The following is a 20,315-nucleotide window of genomic DNA, read 5'->3' as shown; positions in this document are numbered from 1 at the left end:
AAATGGAAATAAAATAAACACACAAACAGAAGTTATGGATTTTAACTCTTCAATTATTTTTAGATGAATAGTAAATAAGTAACATGAACTTGGGGGTAAATTTTATGTTGTTAGATTTGATGTTTGTGTGCATTTCAGCCTTGTTTTTCCACATCTTTAAAAAATAATAGTGTGTGAAAAAGTGAACTTCTCCCCTTGATTTTAGAGTTCCCGAGCCTGAAATTTATAGTTTAAATTTAGGGCAATTTTTTTAAGTTTAACAATGTTACAGAAATGACTACATTTGGAGAAAATGTGTGCTACAATTTTGGCCAATGGAGTCTAATATAAGTCCTAAGTTTTATGCTCAGTTTCTTGATTTATAAAGGTAAAAATTGTGGAGAAATTGATAATCGGAACAAGGTCCCTGCAAAACTGAAAAGTGAATAATTTTTAACTAAAACAATGAAAATTGGGCCACATATTCATCTGCTTTACAAAGACCATGTGACCATCCTGCACGTTCAGAACCCCATTGTGTCCTGCCTTCCTTTCTGTTTCTGCTCTCATCTTCTAGATCTCACTCTTTTTTACTTCAAAATACAGCAAGCTGTTTTGAGCTGACATTTCGAGCAGACGGCCATCATGGTGAAATATCTTCCAAATGTTTCTTCTCCACGGCATCTTTCTGTCACCTCCGGGAATGCACATACTCTCTTCTTCCGTGATTCCCAATATTTACTGCTCCATTATCAATTTATGTGCTCAGGTCCCTTCCTTCCATTTTTCTCCCCTCTCCCTCAGTATCCCTTTATCTATTACTTCCATTCATCTATTTAATTCATTCAATTATTTTTGTCAAAAACTTGGAGAAAATATTTCTCAGTCTCTGTACCCTGTGAGGTAACCCCTCTGTTTTCCTCAACATTTTCACTCACCTGTTCTCCCTCTCCACAGTAAAAGCACTGAAATAAGCCATTGTGTTCAGTTCTAATAGACTTTTTTCCTTGGACATTTGTGCTCATTTTAAATTTTCTACTTTCTGTTGGTTTAAAAAAGTCCCTAGGTGGCATGATGCAATTTAGTATAGCGATGAAATGTCATATTTTTCCATGACTTCAGGTGCTCTCCTTCAGCGTCGATCACTGCCGTGATTACACCTGTTTCTCTTCAAGCGTAAGGTAATTAAATGATTACAATTTTCTGTCCTGTTCTACTGCATTACTGAGGATGTTATTAGATCGTAAATTTAACCGCAGTATATGCTTTTTTGAGTTTACTCAAGAATCCAGCCACCATTTAAAACTCTCTCTCTCTCATCTAATGCCTGAGGTTTCTTAGATTCATAGCTTTTAGATCTGGAACAGACTTCAGAACATAATCTTTTTGTTTTATGAATGAGGCACCTGAAGCCCAAAGAGTAAACTGGTTGTCCCAACATTTCAGAGCAAAGCTAGGACAGGGAAATTACACTGCATGTGTGAGGTCACAGAGACTGCCTGCCCTGGGTAGTTTAGGATTGCAGGTGGAAGGAGTACAAAGAATGAAGATAAAGGGGAAGGTGAGGGTTAGATCCTAAAGGAACTTTCGTCTGAATGGCTGGCACATGGTGACTACTCAACACATATTTTATTAATGAACACTTAGATGCCAAGCAAAGGAACATACTTTTTTATATGTCTGATCAGGAGTCACTGTAGAATTATAATATAGGGAATGGCGATAACAGACCTGTACTTTAGAGATCAGCTGTGACAAGCAATGCAGTGGAAGATGGATTTTTGTAAGACGGTAGTATAAGCAAGAAAGCTAGTGAAGAAAAGGCAGTAGTCTAGATAAGAAATGATAAGGTCCTGGATTAAGATAATGCCAGGAGAAAAAAGAAGGAATAGATTGTGTGTGTGTGTGTGTGTGTGTGTTTCTCTTCTGTAGGTTCCCACAACGAAACTCAGTCATTCCTTTGTAGGAGGGCTGCATCTTTGGGCTCTCTACTTGCAATACTCTAACCTAATCTATGAGATGTCATGTGAGATAATCTTCATAAAATTCAAATAATGTTCTGAAAAATTCTGAGAAGTCTCAAAAATATTTCTCTTAAAAGTTCTCCAAATTCCATTTGCCAAGGTGAGGATGTTCTAACTACGCAAACCAAAGTAATGAAATAATTATAAAGTAATGAAAATAGTGAGAACAGCACTTGACACGTTAGGAATATATATGTGCCAGGCAATATGCTTTACACGTATTAACTCATTTAATCCTCATAGCAACTTTATGAGGTAGGTACTACTTTTACCCCATATTATAGATGAGTAAAAGGAGAGATGGAGAGGTTTACTCACATGTCCAATATTAAACATTTACAAAGAGGTGGAGCCTGGATTTGAACTTTGTCAGTCTGGCTATAGATCCTATACTAACTCCATACTTTAAAAAAAATAATGATCATATAACCGTGATCACTTTACAGATTAATAAAATGAAGTAAAATGACACGTTCAAGGCCACACTACTCATAATAAGAGGATGCGTATGCCGATGTTTATGTGTATGCGTGTATTTTTATTTTAAGTAACTCAATATACATTTGAAGAATAATATTACCTGGACATAAACAAGTTTATATTTTTGTGAAATTTCTTTCAATACTTGATATACAAGATTTTCCCTCTAGTTTTCTAAACAAACTTCAAATACAGTTTATTTGAAGTTTATTTATAAAATAACTTCAAATACAGTAGCTTGTCAGTTATGCTTTTTCTACTGTGAAGAATTAACCCTTACTAATCAGAATTGTAGAAATTTAGCATATATATCTTTCAGGAGAAATAAATAAATAATAGGAAATAAGAAATAAGTTGATTATAATATTTATATATTAAGGTTCTTTAACCCAAGTTCATATATGATCGACAAATTCAATCATTTTCATTCATAAAATGTTGTACTGTGACACATGCAAATTATATCTGTATAAAATGATATATAAATTATATTATATTTACCTGAGTAAATAAAGAGGATACTTTCAAAGTATCCTCTTTCATTCAATAAATTATTATTGCTGCATATACTCATATATATGAATCTCAAGAAGACAATATGGAATGCAGGAAAACATACACAAAATAATACATATTAAATGATTCTATTTATGTAAATATAAAAAATCCATCAAAACTAATATAACTAACATATGATGTTAGAAGTCAAGATAGTAGCATTGTGGGAGAGAAGGGAGAGGGCAAAGATTGAGAAGCTCCAAGGAGATTGTGAGTTACTGATAATGTCTTATTTATTGATCTGTATAGGGGTCACACGGGTATGATTAATTTGTTATAATTTATCTAGCTATATCTTTATGACATGTGCAATTCTCTGTGTGCAAATTCAATTAAATTTGTATTTTATAAACATTCATTATTCATTAATATAGTAAGCATTTCTGACCATTTTATTAGATCAATACACAGTTCCTAGTATTGAAGAAGAAATTAATATAGATGCATAAAATTAAAATCAGATCTCATAGAGTAAGGAAGAGGAGAGAGACATGAAAAAAATATAGTGTGGCATGATGGCAATAGGTTAGCTTAAGAATGAGGTGAATTTTGGAGTCAAATAGGCCTCAGCTCAAAAATTTGCTCCATCACTTCTTAGTTTGCTACTTCTCTGTTAAAATGGGCTTTTGAGAGGACTCAATGAAATTCATTACTGGACTGCAATCAACATTAATTCTCTTGTCTCTGTAACACTCCATAAAGCTGCATGCAATCATAAAAAGGTGATTAACTTAAGCTATAAAGATAGAGAACGCTTACAAAATTCAAGACTTCCCAGAAATGACAACTGAGCAGGCCCTTGAAGCATGAGCTGAATTTAACCAAGATGATCTCAGAGAATAGCACACATTTCAGAAAAACAGAAGCATACACAAAGATATCAAGCTATTCAAGTCCAGGAATACTTAGTAGTGCTTTGTGGGTATGTGTGGAGGAGTGGAGTGGAGAGCAGCAGAAAGAGATGCTGGACAGATATGTTTCAACCAGGTTGTGAAGGCTGCGTATGCTGATGCAGGAGTGTTTAGCTTGGTTTGCTTTAATCCTATAATTATACGGTATAACATAAATGTCAGGCTCACTGGTTCCTTGGGATCTGAATAACATCAGTTCAAACCTCCCTTCCAAATCCTTGGAGGTTGAAATACCGCCTCAAGGTTTATGTCAAGTCACTGAGAGCAGCTTCTGCAATGGTGACTTCTGCTCCACACTACATTACCAAATATGAAACCAAGACTCTTCCCAGGGTTTCACTTGACTCAACCCTCAACAAAAAAACTCTTTCCAGAAAGCATTTGTGACTTTAGCCCTCTTGTCTAAGGAGTGGGAGTATCACGAGGAGACTGCATTGCACAAATGCATACAACTTCAAGTCCAACATCACATACTGTATTTCTTCAAACTTGTTGCCTACGACAAAGGGAATTTGCGGCCAGAGGAATTCTTCCCCTTCGATCCTTTTTAGAAAGCAGTCTTGACCAAATACATGTTTTTAATAAAATAAACCATCAAAGAACTGTTTCTCTGGATAACGGCATATTGGACGAATCACAATGTCCCATTCTTTGAGATTAAATTAAGGGGAATTTTAACGTTAAGAATTTAGTACAGTAAGTCAGTGATTTACAAAATTGTAATTTTTATAGGTGTGAAGGTTTCCAATATCTAGTCTGATCATGGTGGGAAAATTTAAACTATGGTATGTACTATAACAAAGCAGCAGTTGCTAGCCTTTTGTGGTAATAGACTTGAACTATCTAATGATAATATTTTTAAAACAAGTCCTATTTTAAATATTCCTTTTCTTGCTCAAAAATAACACACCATTTTTAGAACATCAGTCCAGTTAAAATTAAGTAACCATTTCGACCCTAAAATGAACACTGTCAGCAAACAAACAAGATTATATAATTCCTTTCTCCACCTTGAAACAGTAGTTCTTCACATTTCATAAAGCCCTCTAGGTTGCTCTCTCATCTTGACTTCAAAGAGATACATAAGCTTAGATCAATTTTGCAGTGGCATACAGCATGATGAGAAACGAGCTGGCTCTGTTTCAGGTAATGGTGAACCAACTCCCCAAAATGCTAAAAACTGTACAAGTTTTATAAAAATTCCCCTTAGTGGTGCCATAAAATAGCTAGCTATTACATTAAAATTGATTTAAGACCTGTGAGTCAACTGCAAAATCACTGTTCACTCCTTGGTGCGATGTTTCTTGTGTGTTATAATAGATATAACCAGAATGTAAACAATGGGTCTTTAAAAAGTACAATACTACAATCCTCTTTTACGACAAGATGATGCATTCTGTACAAACAACGACACCCTCTCTCAAAGGCAACATTGGAGCCTATATCTATAGATAACACATTGCAGCTTTCTCTAAAAAAGATCTGACCTTGGCAGATGCCGCGATTTCAAGAGTTAAACTACGAGGAAGCTTTTAGAAGTGATCATAAATGAATTCAGCATGAAAATAAAATGTGTTAATACTTCTAGCACTAAGTAAAATACTGGTTTTGCTTTCCTTGTTCTATATTTACATTAAGCATTTTTTTTCAAAATATGCCACTTTGTGTTTATTTCATAAATTTCAAAAAGAATTAAATGAGCCAGGACAGCACATTTTTTCACATATGCCGGAGCAGCATATTAGGGGAATGCTAGAGGCTACAGCATTCTTTGTTTCCAAATTGAATTATATTTCCAAGTTTACTGCACACAGAACCCTAAAATTCAACTAAATCCACCAACTCTACATCTTTAGAGAGCCACAACTAGGAAGAAAGCACACATGTGCATGAGGGTACACACACACACGTGATTCTAATTAGGGTGGACACAGTCTCCTAGTGATTGATGCACACATGACGTTTCTTCCTAGTTAGGCAGAAATGTTACAAGTCAGCAATTTGGCGGGAACAGAGACTGCCATGTATATTGCCAGTTGGGCAGCTTGACAATATGGGGTTTTGATTCCTGTTTGGGAACTGTGTGTTCATAGTAGCACAAGCCTCATTTGGATTGAAGGAACACAGAAAATAACTCCAAGTAAAAAGACGAGTGGGGAAAGTCAGTCAGTAAAAAAGGATATATTTAGAAACACACAAAGCTCAAAAATTAACAATTACAACACAGGATCTAAAAGAAACTAGATTGGAAGACATAAGATTTTTTTTTTTTTTTTTTTTGGTGAGGAAGATCAGCCCTGAGCTAACATCCATGCTAATCCTCCTCTTTTTGCTGAGGAAGACTGGCTCGGAGCTAACATCTACTGCCAATCCTCCTCCTTCTTTTTTTTCTTCCCCAAAGCCCCAGTAGATAGTTGTATGTCATAGCTGCACATCCTTCTAGTTGCTGTATGTGGGACACGGCCTCAGCATGGCTGGAGAAGCGGTGTGTCGGTGTACATCCGGGATCTGAACCCAGGCCGCCAGTAGCAGAGCGCGCACACTTAACCGCTAAGCCACGGGGCCGGCCCAAGAAATAAGATTTTTAACAAAAATACAACTTTCCAAGCTAATGGTACTAAAGGACTGTCCACTTGCTCTTGCTCTTCCTTCTCTCTGACCGGCTCCTCTAGTGCTGTCAACTGTGACTCAAATGTCACCCTCTCAGTGAGCCCTCCCTTAACTGTCCTAAACTAAACCCTCTCTGTCCTCATTGCCCTCCCTAAATTTCATTCACTCCTTTATTTTTCTCCATAGCAGTATCATCATCTAATATACCATACATTTTACTTATTATCTTAATGTTCATTTCTTCCCATAGAATATAAGATCTGTAAGAACAGGAATGTTTTCAGTTTTGTTCACTGCTATATCTCCAGGACTCAGAAAATTTTTAAATAGACTAAGTGTTTCATAAATAAACAAAGAATTCCCATTAGTAAAATTAGTACATTGGAGAAGAGCAGCAGGATATTTTGTTGTCCGTTAAGACATATTCTGAACTTATTTTTTCTGTTTTATTTTTAATTTGGGGGATATGTTACATGTTGATTACATTTATATTAAATATGTTTTTCTCCCGTGCAATATAAGTGGTTTAATTTCATGGTTTTCTTTCCATTATTTTTTTATATGGAATGATATTTTTCCACCCTGAGAAATAAAGTCTTATAACACAAAAATATTAGAAGAAATCCAGGTGGGAACAGGTTGAGACAATTATAAAGAATGAGTCAACGATATGTGATTATAGTTGCAGTTTCAGTAATGGCTGAGAACCTTAAATTAAACTAACCCACCCACAGATAACTATTATATACTCTGGACAAAATATAAGGAACAACTCTTTGAAGGCACTGGAGAGTGACTAAAAGCAGGCATAAAATGGAGAGGATTCAACCTCGGGAGAGGGTAACTGTACTGGGGATTAATGTGGGGAAATGCACATTAATTAGTACAGCTTTTCCAGTGAAGGCACTCCTCAGGCTATGCAGAAACAATGAGTTAGAACTCAATCATAGAACTCAAGCAGAAAGCCACAGTTTTATTGGCCTGAGATGTAAGAGAATGGAGCTCAGAACTGCCAGTGTGGCTAAAAATTGAAGAAGAAGAAAATCCCAGAAATGAGAGAGTCACATATGAAGGAGCTCCAAATCCGCACATAACCTCCCCTCAAATCCTTGAATGACCCATGAATTGCACATGTGCAGTGGAGACACAAGAGACCCCAATGGGAAGCATCAGCTAGAAGACCGAAAGAGCTGAGACTAACACAAGGAAGATGGAGTTAATGTCACACCAAGTCAGAAGGGCCACATCTTATGAATAAAACCCATGTCCCAAGCATAAGGGATTCATCTTAGCCTAAGTGCAAAACTAAAGAGAAATGCATACTAAAGGAAAGTAAAAACAAGCTACCACAAAGTTTAAGGTATCAGAATGTAATTTAATTGCCTGCTAGAAGATAAATTAACACTCTTCAGGAAAAGATAACAGAAATACAGTCTCTCCAATGTTTAATTCAAAATGTCTGGTATACAACCAAAATTTCTAGACATGTAACTAATATAACAGAAATATCCTGATGAAGAAAAAATAAGTCTATACAAACAGATCTAAACATATCTCCAATATTGGACTTATCAGATAAGGGCTTTAAAGCAGCTAACGAAAACAAGTACAGTGACTTAAGGAAACAATGGTCATAATAATTGAACAGATGGAGAAATTAGGCAGACAAGTAGAAAATATAAAAGAGAATCAAAATAAAATTCTAGAACTGAAAAAAATAAAAATCTGAAATGAAATTCAATGCATGAGCTCAACAGCTGATTGGAGATGGCAAAAGGAAGGGTTGAGGAACTTAAAACTGGTCTCTAGAAATTATCCAACTGAAGAACAGAGAGAAAAATGATTGGAGTGAAAGGAACAGAGCCTCATGGACAGCTGAGACAATACAGAACAGCCTGATATGCATCTAAATAAAAACTGCAAAAAGAGAAGTGAGTAAAAGTGGCCAGAAAAGTATTCTATGGAACAATGGCAAAATTTTCGTCAAGTAGGAACATAAACTTATATTATACAAACTTAACTAAAGCTCCAAGAAACTTTATGAGCATCAGCATGATAATAAAAAGAAAACTACACCTAAACACATCATAATCAAACTTTGAAAAGCAAAATTAAAGAGGAAGACTTGAAAGAAACCAGAGGAAAAGGTGGATATAAATTACATCCAATTTCACCCACAATCAATAAAAACCAGGAGACAATGAGATTGTTAAAGTGCTAAAAGGCAAAAGCAAAACAACTTTTTAAAAACTCCACAGAATTCTATATCCAGTGAATATATCCTTCAAAAATGAAGGTGAAATAAGGCCATATTAAGATAAAGGCTGAGAGAATTTACTGCCAAGAGAATTGCACCACAGAAACGCTAAATGAACTTCTTGGGGCTGAAGAAAAATAACAACAGATGGAAATATTAAACTACAAAGGAATGAAAAGCAAAAGAAATGGTAGATATATGAATACATTAAAGGCAATTTTTTTCTTTCTTAATTTCTTTTAAAAACTGATGTTTAGGGGCTGGCCCCGTGGCTTAGCGGTTGGGTGCGCACGCTCCGCTACTGGCAGCCCGGGTTCGGATCCCGGGCGCGCACTGACGCACCGCTTCTCCGGCCATGCTGAGGCCGCATCCCACATACAGCAACTAGAAGGATGTGCAGCTATGACATACAGCTATCTACTGGGGCTTTGGGGGAAAAAAAGGAGGAGGATTGGCAATAGATGTTAGCTCAGAGCCGGTCTTCCTCAGCAAAAAGAGGATTAGCACGGATGTCAGCTCAGGGCTGATCTTCCTCACAAAAAAAAAAAAAAACTGATGTTTAAAGGAAAAATTCTAACATATTGTGGAGTTTATAACTTGTCAATACAAATTATAAGACAATATTACACAAAGGATAGTGGAGGTAAATAGAATTATGCTGGTGCAAAATTCTTACATTTTACTTGAAGTAGTACAATATCAATGCCAAGTAGACTATTTTCATTTAAGTATGCATGTATTTATACCTAGCACAATAATTTAAAAAAATAATAGTATAGTTAAAAAGCCAATAGTAGAATTAAAATGAAATATTAAGGTCTATTTGATATATATGTTTGAATATTTACATATATATGATTAACCCAAAAGGTAGGAAAGAAGGCACAGAAGAACAAAGAAACCTGGGAAAAGGAGAAATTGAATGGCAAAGTAATAGACCCAAATCCAACCATATTAATAATCACATTAAATCTAAACTAAATATTCTATTTAATAGGCATAGATGATATTTTAGATTATTATATTAGTAATATTAGATTAAAGTCAAAAAAGCAAGACTACCCAGCTTTGAGAGATGTACTACGAATATGAATATACATATAGGTATATGAATGATACATATAGGTATATGAATGAATGAATATGAATATACATATAGGTTACAAGTACATGGATGGGAAAAGATATATCATGCAAACAGTAAGTATAGTAAAGCTGGCATGGCTATATCAATGCCAGACACTATAGAATTCAAGACAAGGAATCAAGGAATAGAGGGACATTTCACAAGAAAAGAGTTAACGATCTTAATTTGTATGTGCCTAATAAGACAGATTAAAAATACATAAAAAAAATATTAACTGGCTAAGTGGAGAAACAGACTAACCTACAATTATAGTTCAAGATTTTAACATCCTCTCTTAACTGATAGAAAAACTTCATATTGCTAAGATGTCTATTCTGCACAAAATGATCTACAGATTCAATATTATCCTAATAAAAATCCAAACAGGCTTTTTCTTTTGTAGGCATTAACAAAGTTATTCTAAAGAATAAGTTTTGAAAATTTAAAGAACCTAGAATAGCCATTAAAAAAAAAAAGATGGAGGAATAACTCCATGATTTTAAGATGTCGCTATAGTAATTAAAAAGTTTGGTATATTTATTTTTGGCATAACGAAAGACAAATAGATCAGAGACAAAAGAGAAAGTCTGGAAACAGACCCATACACATACAATCAACTGATTTCACTAAAAGTGCCAAGTTAATAAAGTTGGGAAAGGAAAGTCTCTTCAACAAATGATGCTGGAACTACTGGATAAACACATGAAAAATGAACTTTGCCCCCTACTTCACACTACACACAAAAATCTATTTGATACACATCATTGACTTAAACATAAAAGCTAAAACAATAAACTTTCTGGAAGAAAACACAAATAATATATTCATGACCTTAGAGTAAGCAGATTTTTTTAGGACAAAAAAGGCCTAAACATTTTTTTAAATAGATAAATTGGACTTCATCAAAATTAAAACCTTCTGCTCATCCAAATATTCTACAAATCAATAATAGAGAAACAAATAGGCCCCTAAATGAGCAGAAGACTTGGACAGACAATTCACAAAAGAAGATATATGAATGGCCAAAATGCACATGAAAAAAAGTTCAACATCATGAAGCACCAGGAAAATACAAATTACCCTAGAATGCCTACAATAAAAAGACTGATGACACTAAAGATAGCGAGGATGTGGAGCAGCTAGAACACTCTCACACTGCTGCTGGCCACGTAAAATGGTACAAGCAATTTGCAAAACTGTCCAGTTATCTTTATAAAGTTAAGTATATACTTAATATACAACCCAGCAATTCCACTCCAAACTATTTACCCAAAAGAAATGAAAACATATGTCCATAAAAATGCTTGTACAATGATGTTTCTAGCAGCATATTCATAACAGCCCGAAACTGGAAACAGTCCAAGTATCCATTAACAGGAGAACTGATAAACAAATTGTGATATATTCATACAATGGAATTCCACTCAGCAATTAAAAAAGAATGAACCATTGATGTGTGTAAACTCATGGATGAATTTCACAAACATGTTAAGTGAAAAAAGCCACACCGGAAGAGCACATACTGAATGATTCCATTTACATGAAATTAAAGAACAGGCAAAACTAATTTATTGTGATAAATTGTAAACAGCGGCTGCCTCTGGTGATAGGGTTTGAGTGGAAAATGGAATGAGGGAACTTTTGGAATTATGGACATATTCCATATCTTGATTAGAGTTATAGTTACATGGGTGTATACACTGATCATTACTTATCAGATCACACACTTAGATCTGTGCATGTCACTGTATGTAAATTTCAGTAAAAAGATGTGATTATTTCATCGTTTGATACTTATATAAAATTTGCTTTTAAAATATAAAATTTATCAAACAAATTATTAAACTAATATGAACTATCATCTAATTTGAAATATCAAACAAATAATACGAGATCTGTGATTCCAGAATTAGAACAGACATCACAATCAGCATTGAAGTATTCCTATATCATTTAGCTTTTGCGTTCACAAGAAACCACATTAAAAAGTTTATCTCTGGGGGCCGGCCTGGTGGCTCAGCGGTTAAGTGTGTGCGCTCCCCTGCGGTGGCCCGGGGTTCACAGGTTCAGATCCTGGGCGCGCACCAACGCACCGCTTGTCAAGCCATGCTGTGGCGGCGTCCCATATAAAGTAGAGGAAGCTGGGCATGGATGTTAGCCCAGGGCCAATCTTCCTCAGCAAAAAGAGGAGGATTGGCATCGGATGTTAGCTCACGGCTGGTCTTCCTCACATAAAAAAGAAAAAAAAAACAGTTTATCTCTGACCCTAGAATGGTCCTTTCAGTGTCTTTGCAACTGTAGGTAAAAGAGTTCCTGAGACTTCAGCAGTTTTCTGTAATTTAAAAGTATTCTTCCTCAACATTGTAGGAAAGTTTTTCTTAGACCTAAAATATCAGTTGTATGACACATTGGCAACATAATCTCATGAAAAAAGCTACTATCATTACTTTTTTTTTTTTCTTTTGACATACAAGAAGCTGTATATATTTAATGTGTACAACTTGATAGGTTTGGAGATAAGTATACAATCATGAAACCAACATCACAATCTACACCATAAACATATCCATCACCTCCAAACCGTCACTACTTTTTAAATTGGCACAAGTATCTTTAACTATTAGTGTTCGTTCTTCATTCTTGTTACAATAATATTTACACGAAGTTGCAATATAGAACGCTTCCAGGTACTTTTTATAATTCTTGCTGGAGTCATTCCTAATGATAAAATTGTTTTAATTCAGATAATTAGGAGTGGCATGAAACTTAAATTTAGGTGTAAAAACAAAAATTAAAGAAAAGAAAATCTTTTCTAATTTTAATTTTGAATATGATGGCAATTTTAAGTCTAAACCGAAATGATTAGTAAGGTTTCTAATTCTTCCCAAGATTTAAAAAACTAATAATGTGGAATTGTTCAGACGTAGGATTCTTACTCTATATGCAGAAATTTCATTGTAAAAGTAAGGTTAGATTCCATTTAGATTTAATACAAATCCCGGTACTCTGTAGCTACAGAGTATCTACTAGTAGCTACTCTTTATCATCTCTGAGCCACAAAGATGATAAAGACAGGAGGAGAAGGGCTTACTTTCCTTTAAAATATACAAACACTGAACTTTTACCAAAGTTTGTAGTACACCACTAGGGCCACCTCTATGGTTAAACTGTTGTGTCTTCAGTACATGAGAATAAAAAGAGTGACACAGCAGAAAACATACTGGGAACTTGATGATAATAGAAGGCAGGTTGTTGGAACTATGGAAAGATCTATTACCTCAGGAAATAAGAGTATACAAGATCAAACTAAAAGAATAAATATAGCACATTGCATTAATGTTATCACTTGAAATAACTTCTGGTTTTTTGATTGCATGGAGTACATTCATGATAACTTAATGCCTGCGAAAATGGAAAATTGGGAATATGAGCCAGTAAAATATCAGACAATCTTCCAATTTCAAATAAAGGATAAGGATAGTGGTGCTTCATTAAAATTAACTGCTTTGTTCAGGAGGCATCACAATCCCTGACTTCAAAACATACTACAAAGCAATAGTAACCAAAACAGCATGGTACTGGTACAAAAACAGACACACAGATCAATGGAACAGAATTGAAAGCCCAGAAATAAAACCACACATATACGGACAGCTTATTTTCGACAAAGGAGCTAAGAACATACAAAGGAGAAAGGAAAGTCTCTTCAATAAATGGTGTTGGGAAAACTGGACAGCCACATGCAAAAGAATGAAAGTGGACCATGTGCTATCGCCATTCACAAAAATTAACTCAAAATAGATCAAAGACCTGAAGGTGAGACCTGAAACTATAAAACTCATAGAAGAAAATATAGGCAACACACTATTTGACACTGGTCATACAGGAATCTTTTTGGATGACATGCCTACCCAGACTAGGGAAACTAAAGAAAAAATAAACAAGTGGGACTTTATCAGATTAAAGAGCTTCTACAAGACAAACAAAACCAGAATCAAGATGAACAGACAACCCACCAGCTGGGAGAGAATATTTGCAAAACATACATCTGACAAGGGGTTGATCTCCATAATATATAAAGAACTCTCACAACTGAACAACAAAAAAACAAACAACTCGATCAAAAAATGGGCAGAGGAAATGAACAGACAATTTTCTAAAGAAGACATACAGATGGCCAATAGGCACATGAAAAGATGTTCAACATCACTAATCATCAGGGAAATGCAAATCAAAACAGCACTAAGATATCACCTCATGCCGGTTAGAATGGCTATAATCACCAAGACAAAAAACAACAAATGTTGCAGAGGCTGTGGAGAAACGGGAACCCATACACAGCTGGTGGGAATGCAAACTGGTGCAGCCTCTATGGAAAATGGTATGGAGATTCCTCAAAGAATTAAAAATAGAGATGCCCCATGATCCATCCATCCCTCTAGTGGGAATCTATCCAACAAACCTGAAATCAACAAGCCAAAGAGGCTTATGTACCCCTATGTTCATTGCAGCATTATTCACTATAGCCAAGAAGTGGAAGCAACCTAAGTGTCCCTCGAGTGACGATTGGATCAAGAAAATGTGGTATATATATACAATGGAATACTACTCAGCCATAAAAAAAGACAAAATAGTCCCATTTGCAACAACACAGATGGGCCTGGAGGGTATTATGTTAAGTGAAGTAAGCCAGAAAGAGAAAGACAAACACTGTATGATCTCACTTATATGTGGAATATAAACCAACACATGGACAGAGAAAACTGTATTGTGGTTACTAGGGGCAATGGAGGTGGGGGGGTGGGCATAAGGGGTGAAGGGAGACATATATATGGTGATGCACAAACAAAAATGTACAACTCAAAATTTCACAATGTTAAAAACCATTAAAACATCAATTACAAATAAAAAAGGAAAAAAAATTAACTGCTTTGTTGCACTGAAGATAAACTCAAGGATCTGGTCATCTCAGGAAAGATCTATTCTAGGGATAGATCTCTCACGGGGAAAAAACGGTCAGATTCCCTTACTAAAAATCAATATAGCTGAGTATTTCCAACAACTTGAAAACATAAATAGAATATGAAGGCATACAGTGTTGTCTTTTCATCATACTACGCATCTGGCAAGCAGTAGAATGTCTGGCACATAGAGGAGTTCCATAAATATTGGTGAATAAAAAAAATGAATTAAATTAAGGAAAAAAAGTTTTCATTTGACACAGGGTAGAAAATCAGTTCATTATTGATTCTTATGGAGGTTGACACCTTTAAATAGATGTGTTACAAATCATACCTTGATGAAAAAAAAAAAAGTAAGTTTGGTTATATAGGTGTGGTTAAGCAGTCTAACGGTTAGAGCATGGACTCGGGAAGAAAGATCTGGTGTGAGAAGACTGGTCCTGACATTGGCCAGATAATCAACTTGGGCAAGTTATATAATCTCTCTGAGCCTCATCTAAAATGAGGATAATAATATATGCTGCATGGTATTATATGGAGTAACTGCAGGAATCTCTATAACGTGTTGAGCACAGTGAGTGGTAATAGCAATTGTTCAGGAAATGTTTATTATCATTATTATTATTATCGTCATCGTTATCATAATTGCTATTATTCTGAGTACCAAAATGAAAGACTAAAAAGTCTCACTTTAAATCAATTAATTTAAATGGCTGCAATATTTTCAGTGGGTGGATCAGTGGAAAAAGTGTTTAGTTCATCTTTTTGAATAGTTTAGTTCTCAATTTTTATATCCAAATGGACCATTTATTTCAGGCCATTCCTAGTTTATACATCTGAGTTTCCTTATATCCCTTACATAAAATCAGCTACCCAGTCATAGGAATTCCTTCCCACTCTACTCTCAGGAGAGAAGTTTCCCCCCCAGTCCTCTACTCCATCAGGTCAACCACTACTGCCCTTTGTCTCTCCCTGGATCTTAGTCCCCTGGATTTCATGAAAAGGAAACCTCATCCTGGCAAGACCAAATCCCACAACATCCATCCCTTCCCCCATCCCACTCTCACATTGCCACCCATGCTGCGGTAAGCACAGCTCTTTGGGAGATGTGTTCTTGACGTCCCAAGTTAAAATTCTGAATGTATTTGTCACAGAATCACTGCTAGGTCTCATGTATAGTCTGTTTATTAATATTAATATTAATCCCATGCCTCATGTATACATATTATTATTTAGAAATTATAAATAATTTTCTTGGACAAGTTTATGAATTGAACACCGTAAGTTTTAATGAGAAAATAATTTCAAGGTTAAAACAATGTTTTACACTTTGGGAATAAATCTCTCCTTTATAAATGAAGAATTACCTTATTTTTTCCTATTTCATAGAAGCAAACTCTTTTCTACAGTACAAAAATCAACTTCTCTAAAAATATTATCTTATGACAGATTTTCCTCTAGGTTCTGGTATTAGGAACTTGTCTGTTTTGAAAGAGAGAAGCAAATAGATCACGAATTAGTATATGAAAGACCACAAAAGGGCTTCTGCTCTCTTCCTCACTGCTCACCAATTCTGAACTTTGGCACACTTGCTTTCCTATTCATAAAAAGGAGAGAACAGAGCTCCTATAAAACTTCTAGTAAGATTTCTGGAACACTTGGAGATAAGGTTTTGCCAAAAATGTTTCATCTTTTCAACACTCAGCTGAATCTCAATTTCTTTGCCTATAAACAAGTAGAGTTCGTTTGTTTATAAAATTCAAAGGTCAAATTAAAAGAACATATGATTCTAACCGTGAAAAAAAACACACCAAAGAGCAACCTACACTAATATCTCCCTCAGGCAACACATCATGCATTTTCAAAGATAATCTAACAACCACAAAAATTCAAAACTACGAAAAATAAGTAAAAATGGCAATTACTGTGCCATTATTATTACTATTATACATATACTTCAACTTAATTTTTTAAATTTTAAATAAATGAAAAAATACTCAATGATTTACATTTTAAAAATAATATTAAAAAACAAAAAATAAACATTACTGAATATTCTTCAATGTTTACCTAATATTTGTTCACTCTTGATAAATTATAAAAAATTATTTAGATAGTAGACAAAGGATAAACTGAGTTCCATTTTGCAATCAAAATTTTGTGATTCTACTTTTAGCTGCCATAGATATTGAGTATTTATGAACAACTGCTAAAATAGAAAAATGGTTTCCTAGTACATCAATAACGAGAAGAAAGATAACAGAGAGACAATAAAGAGGAAAGAAGAACCTAACATGAATTTTTGTCTTAAAAATATCTGTCAACTACAGAAGAACAGCCAGTTAGGTTAAAGAAAAAGAACAATACAGCAGAAGCAAATTATCATTGAAATCCACCAAAATTTCCAAAAATAAGAAGCCGTGCTGTTCTGCCTATTGTGGCTGGCATATGTGCCTGCAGGAATCCCCAAAGACAAGAATGGAGTCTTTCAAAACCTCTGATTACATCCCTGTTTTAGGCCCACCTCAGGCAGCCTAAAGGTTCTGTTAATCAATTAGCTGAGGTCTGGGCTAAGCCCAGAAAGAGAACACTAGAAGGAGAGAGGCTGAAGCACGTGGAACAAAGCTATCTATTGCAGTGGATGAGCTTTTCTGGTGCATATGCACATGTGCCATTGTTCCATTCTTGAAGAATCACATTAATCAATGTTCAGAGGCTGCACCTCCAAAATAGAGAGTTGGCTGTTCATCAGTGATTTATTACAGAGCCCAACACGCATTTGACATGAAACAAGTTGGTAGTTTGGAAGCTGCCCCTGGACAGGGGAGGGGAGGGAGGATTTGGAGTGTGAGGGGTGCTAATGCAGACACAAATCAGTTCCCTTCAGCAGTCAGGAAAATCCTGCCGCTGACCCCAATTATGGTTACAAACATCCATGCTTTCCTTGAAGGCCAAATGCATTATTTTGATCAGCAGCATTAAGGAAATGCTGAGACTTTACACTTGAAAAAGAAAGAGAAGGGAAGAGAAGAGAGAAAAAAAAAGAAATCGAAGGTAGGGAGGGTTATAATCGATGAAAACAGGCTTCCTTGTTTTTCACAATGGTTTAAGCTTTTAAATTGAATCCTTGCTTATGGGATGTATTTTAAAATGCTTTCATTGGAAAGAAAACCATACCTATCCACTGCGTTATTAGGTCACACAAATTATAAAGTCCAATATAAAATGAAGTATAAATTTTAAAATGTCATGTTGCACTAAATGGATATTCTCTTGTGTAATTGAATGACCAGAAACATGAGCATATCAGTTAAAAAGCAACATTTTTCTTGGGGAAAAAATCATTTGCACTTTAGCAAGGTTTGGCAATATCATTAGAAAAGTTGATCAAGTAAATTCATTTGAGCAGGAAACAGTGGTTGTGTTGTGGCGGTTGTTTTAATTTTCCATACAATTTCTTTGAACTAAAAGCTATTTTTAGAAATAATGATCACATATTTTAAAACAAAAATCTGGATACAACATTCCATATGTTTCAGATGACCTATATGGCAACAGGAGTGAATTTTTCTGAATGGGGACTCTCCTAAAACATAAGGACCGTACACTTAAGGAGCGATCCTCGAAATTTCAAAGATGCAAAGAACGGATGTTTAATTAATCCTGTTAGATAAAAGTAATTATTCATAACCATTCACATATCTTCAACTGCTCAAGACATCAAATCCTTCGGAGACTTAAGACTATAAGAAACAGCTGATTTTGGCCAATTATGTTCTGGGCTGTCAAGATTCATAATACTCAACCTGTTCCTTCTCCTTATTAAAACAGGGAAAATTATTCAAATAGGTATGCTGATTGTAGTAGTAATTTTAACTTGATGTAAAACAAAAGAATGTACCCAGAAAGGATTATATTCTCCATTCTCCTTTCTTTGCTTTAGTGTCCTCAGTTGTAAAATGGGATAATAATACTAAATGACAAGGTTGTTTTGGTAAGTGCCCAATAAATGCTACCATTTGTTTAAATTTTAAAATATTGATCAATGTAACAATTGCATCAAGCCTTTTTTAGTCAATTTCTGATTTTTATCCACTTGTCTTCACAAAGGAAAAAAGGTGGGTGGGGGACGACAAGGGAAAGGAACTTCTAGGGCTTAAATTACCTACAAGTGTACACCACCAATCCCAACAATGAACATATCTGCCTAAATGAAAATAATTCTTAGTTGACAATTGGATGGAGTTAGAATAGCAAAGGTAAGAAAAAGTAACAATGTTGTATCATTTACTCCTATCAGTTGTGTGCAAATGAACATGCATGCAAGTGCACTCCCCCACACACATGAGGTTCTGCTAGCTATCCATAGATACATTTCTGTAAGGGAACAATTTGGTGTAGTTGTGAAAGTGACCAGTACCTCACCCTTCTTATTCTGTACCTTGAAGGTCTAGACAAGTGACTGCAAAACTTGGCTGAACAATAGAATCACCTGGGATCTTTTAAAAGTTCCAAAGCCCAGGCCACACCTCGACCCAATTAATTCACAATCTTGGGTGGGAGGGACACAAACATCAGTATTTTTAGAAGCCCTCCAGGTGATTCCAGCGTGCAGACAAGTCTGAGAACCATAAATGTATCAAAAGCAATTTCCATGCATGTAGCATGTTTAGAAGTCAAGACTGGGAATAGCACGTTGGGATCTTTGTATATCCCAAGTAGTTACTATATTTGTCTTTTGGTTATTTTTTTCATCAGTTCATTTTATAGAAATTAAAAAGTATTTCATTAAAATCTTAAATTAATGAGACACTTTTGAGTGAGAATTTGTCTGGTGCACTTGTGTTATTTTGAAAGCATCCTGGATCGCCAAAAACACATTTAAAGGGCTATTATTGTATTCTTTTTAGATTTATTGTAGCACACTATAATATTTATTTAGGGCTAATATATTTTGAAATAAATTTATAAAATGAATCAACATTATTTCGTGCTAACTCATAATTCCCCCATAAGAAATAAGAAGAAAACATTATGCCTATAGTTAAAATTTTAAAAGTAGTATAACACTGACAGAGTTTTGTTTTTGAGTGGGAACATAAAGATGATATACCAAGGAGGCATTGTTCAGATTTTTGACTTGGATATAGCAAATGCCTGTTAATGTACAACTTACAAAGTGAATGGTACAACCCATATGTGACATAGTACAGTTAGCAAATAAAAATACAAAAAACAGATAGTGCTCATTTTATACTTCATTTCCAAATTTAAATATACATATATCCCAAAAGTGATTTTTCCATTTTTTCTTTTTTTTTTTTTTGTGAGGAAGATCAGCCCTGTGCTAACATCTGCCAATCCTCCTCTTTTTTTGCTGAGGAAGACTGGCCCTGGGCTAACATCTGT

General features: G+C 35.0%; 1 protein-coding gene across 1 annotated transcript in view; it reads right to left on the bottom strand.

Moving 5' to 3' along the window:
* The window catches only part of ROBO1 (roundabout guidance receptor 1), a 482,076-nt gene that overhangs the window by 254,063 nt on the left and 207,698 nt on the right, over window positions 1–20,315 (bottom strand). The gene's annotated exons all lie outside the window — the stretch shown is intronic.

This window comes from Diceros bicornis, chromosome 27, assembly GCF_020826845.1.
Source record: "Diceros bicornis minor isolate mBicDic1 chromosome 27, mDicBic1.mat.cur, whole genome shotgun sequence".
NCBI lineage: Eukaryota > Metazoa > Chordata > Mammalia > Perissodactyla > Rhinocerotidae > Diceros > Diceros bicornis.
The sequence above is the reverse complement of the archived record's forward strand: the minus strand, read 5'-3'. Positions and strand labels throughout refer to the sequence as shown.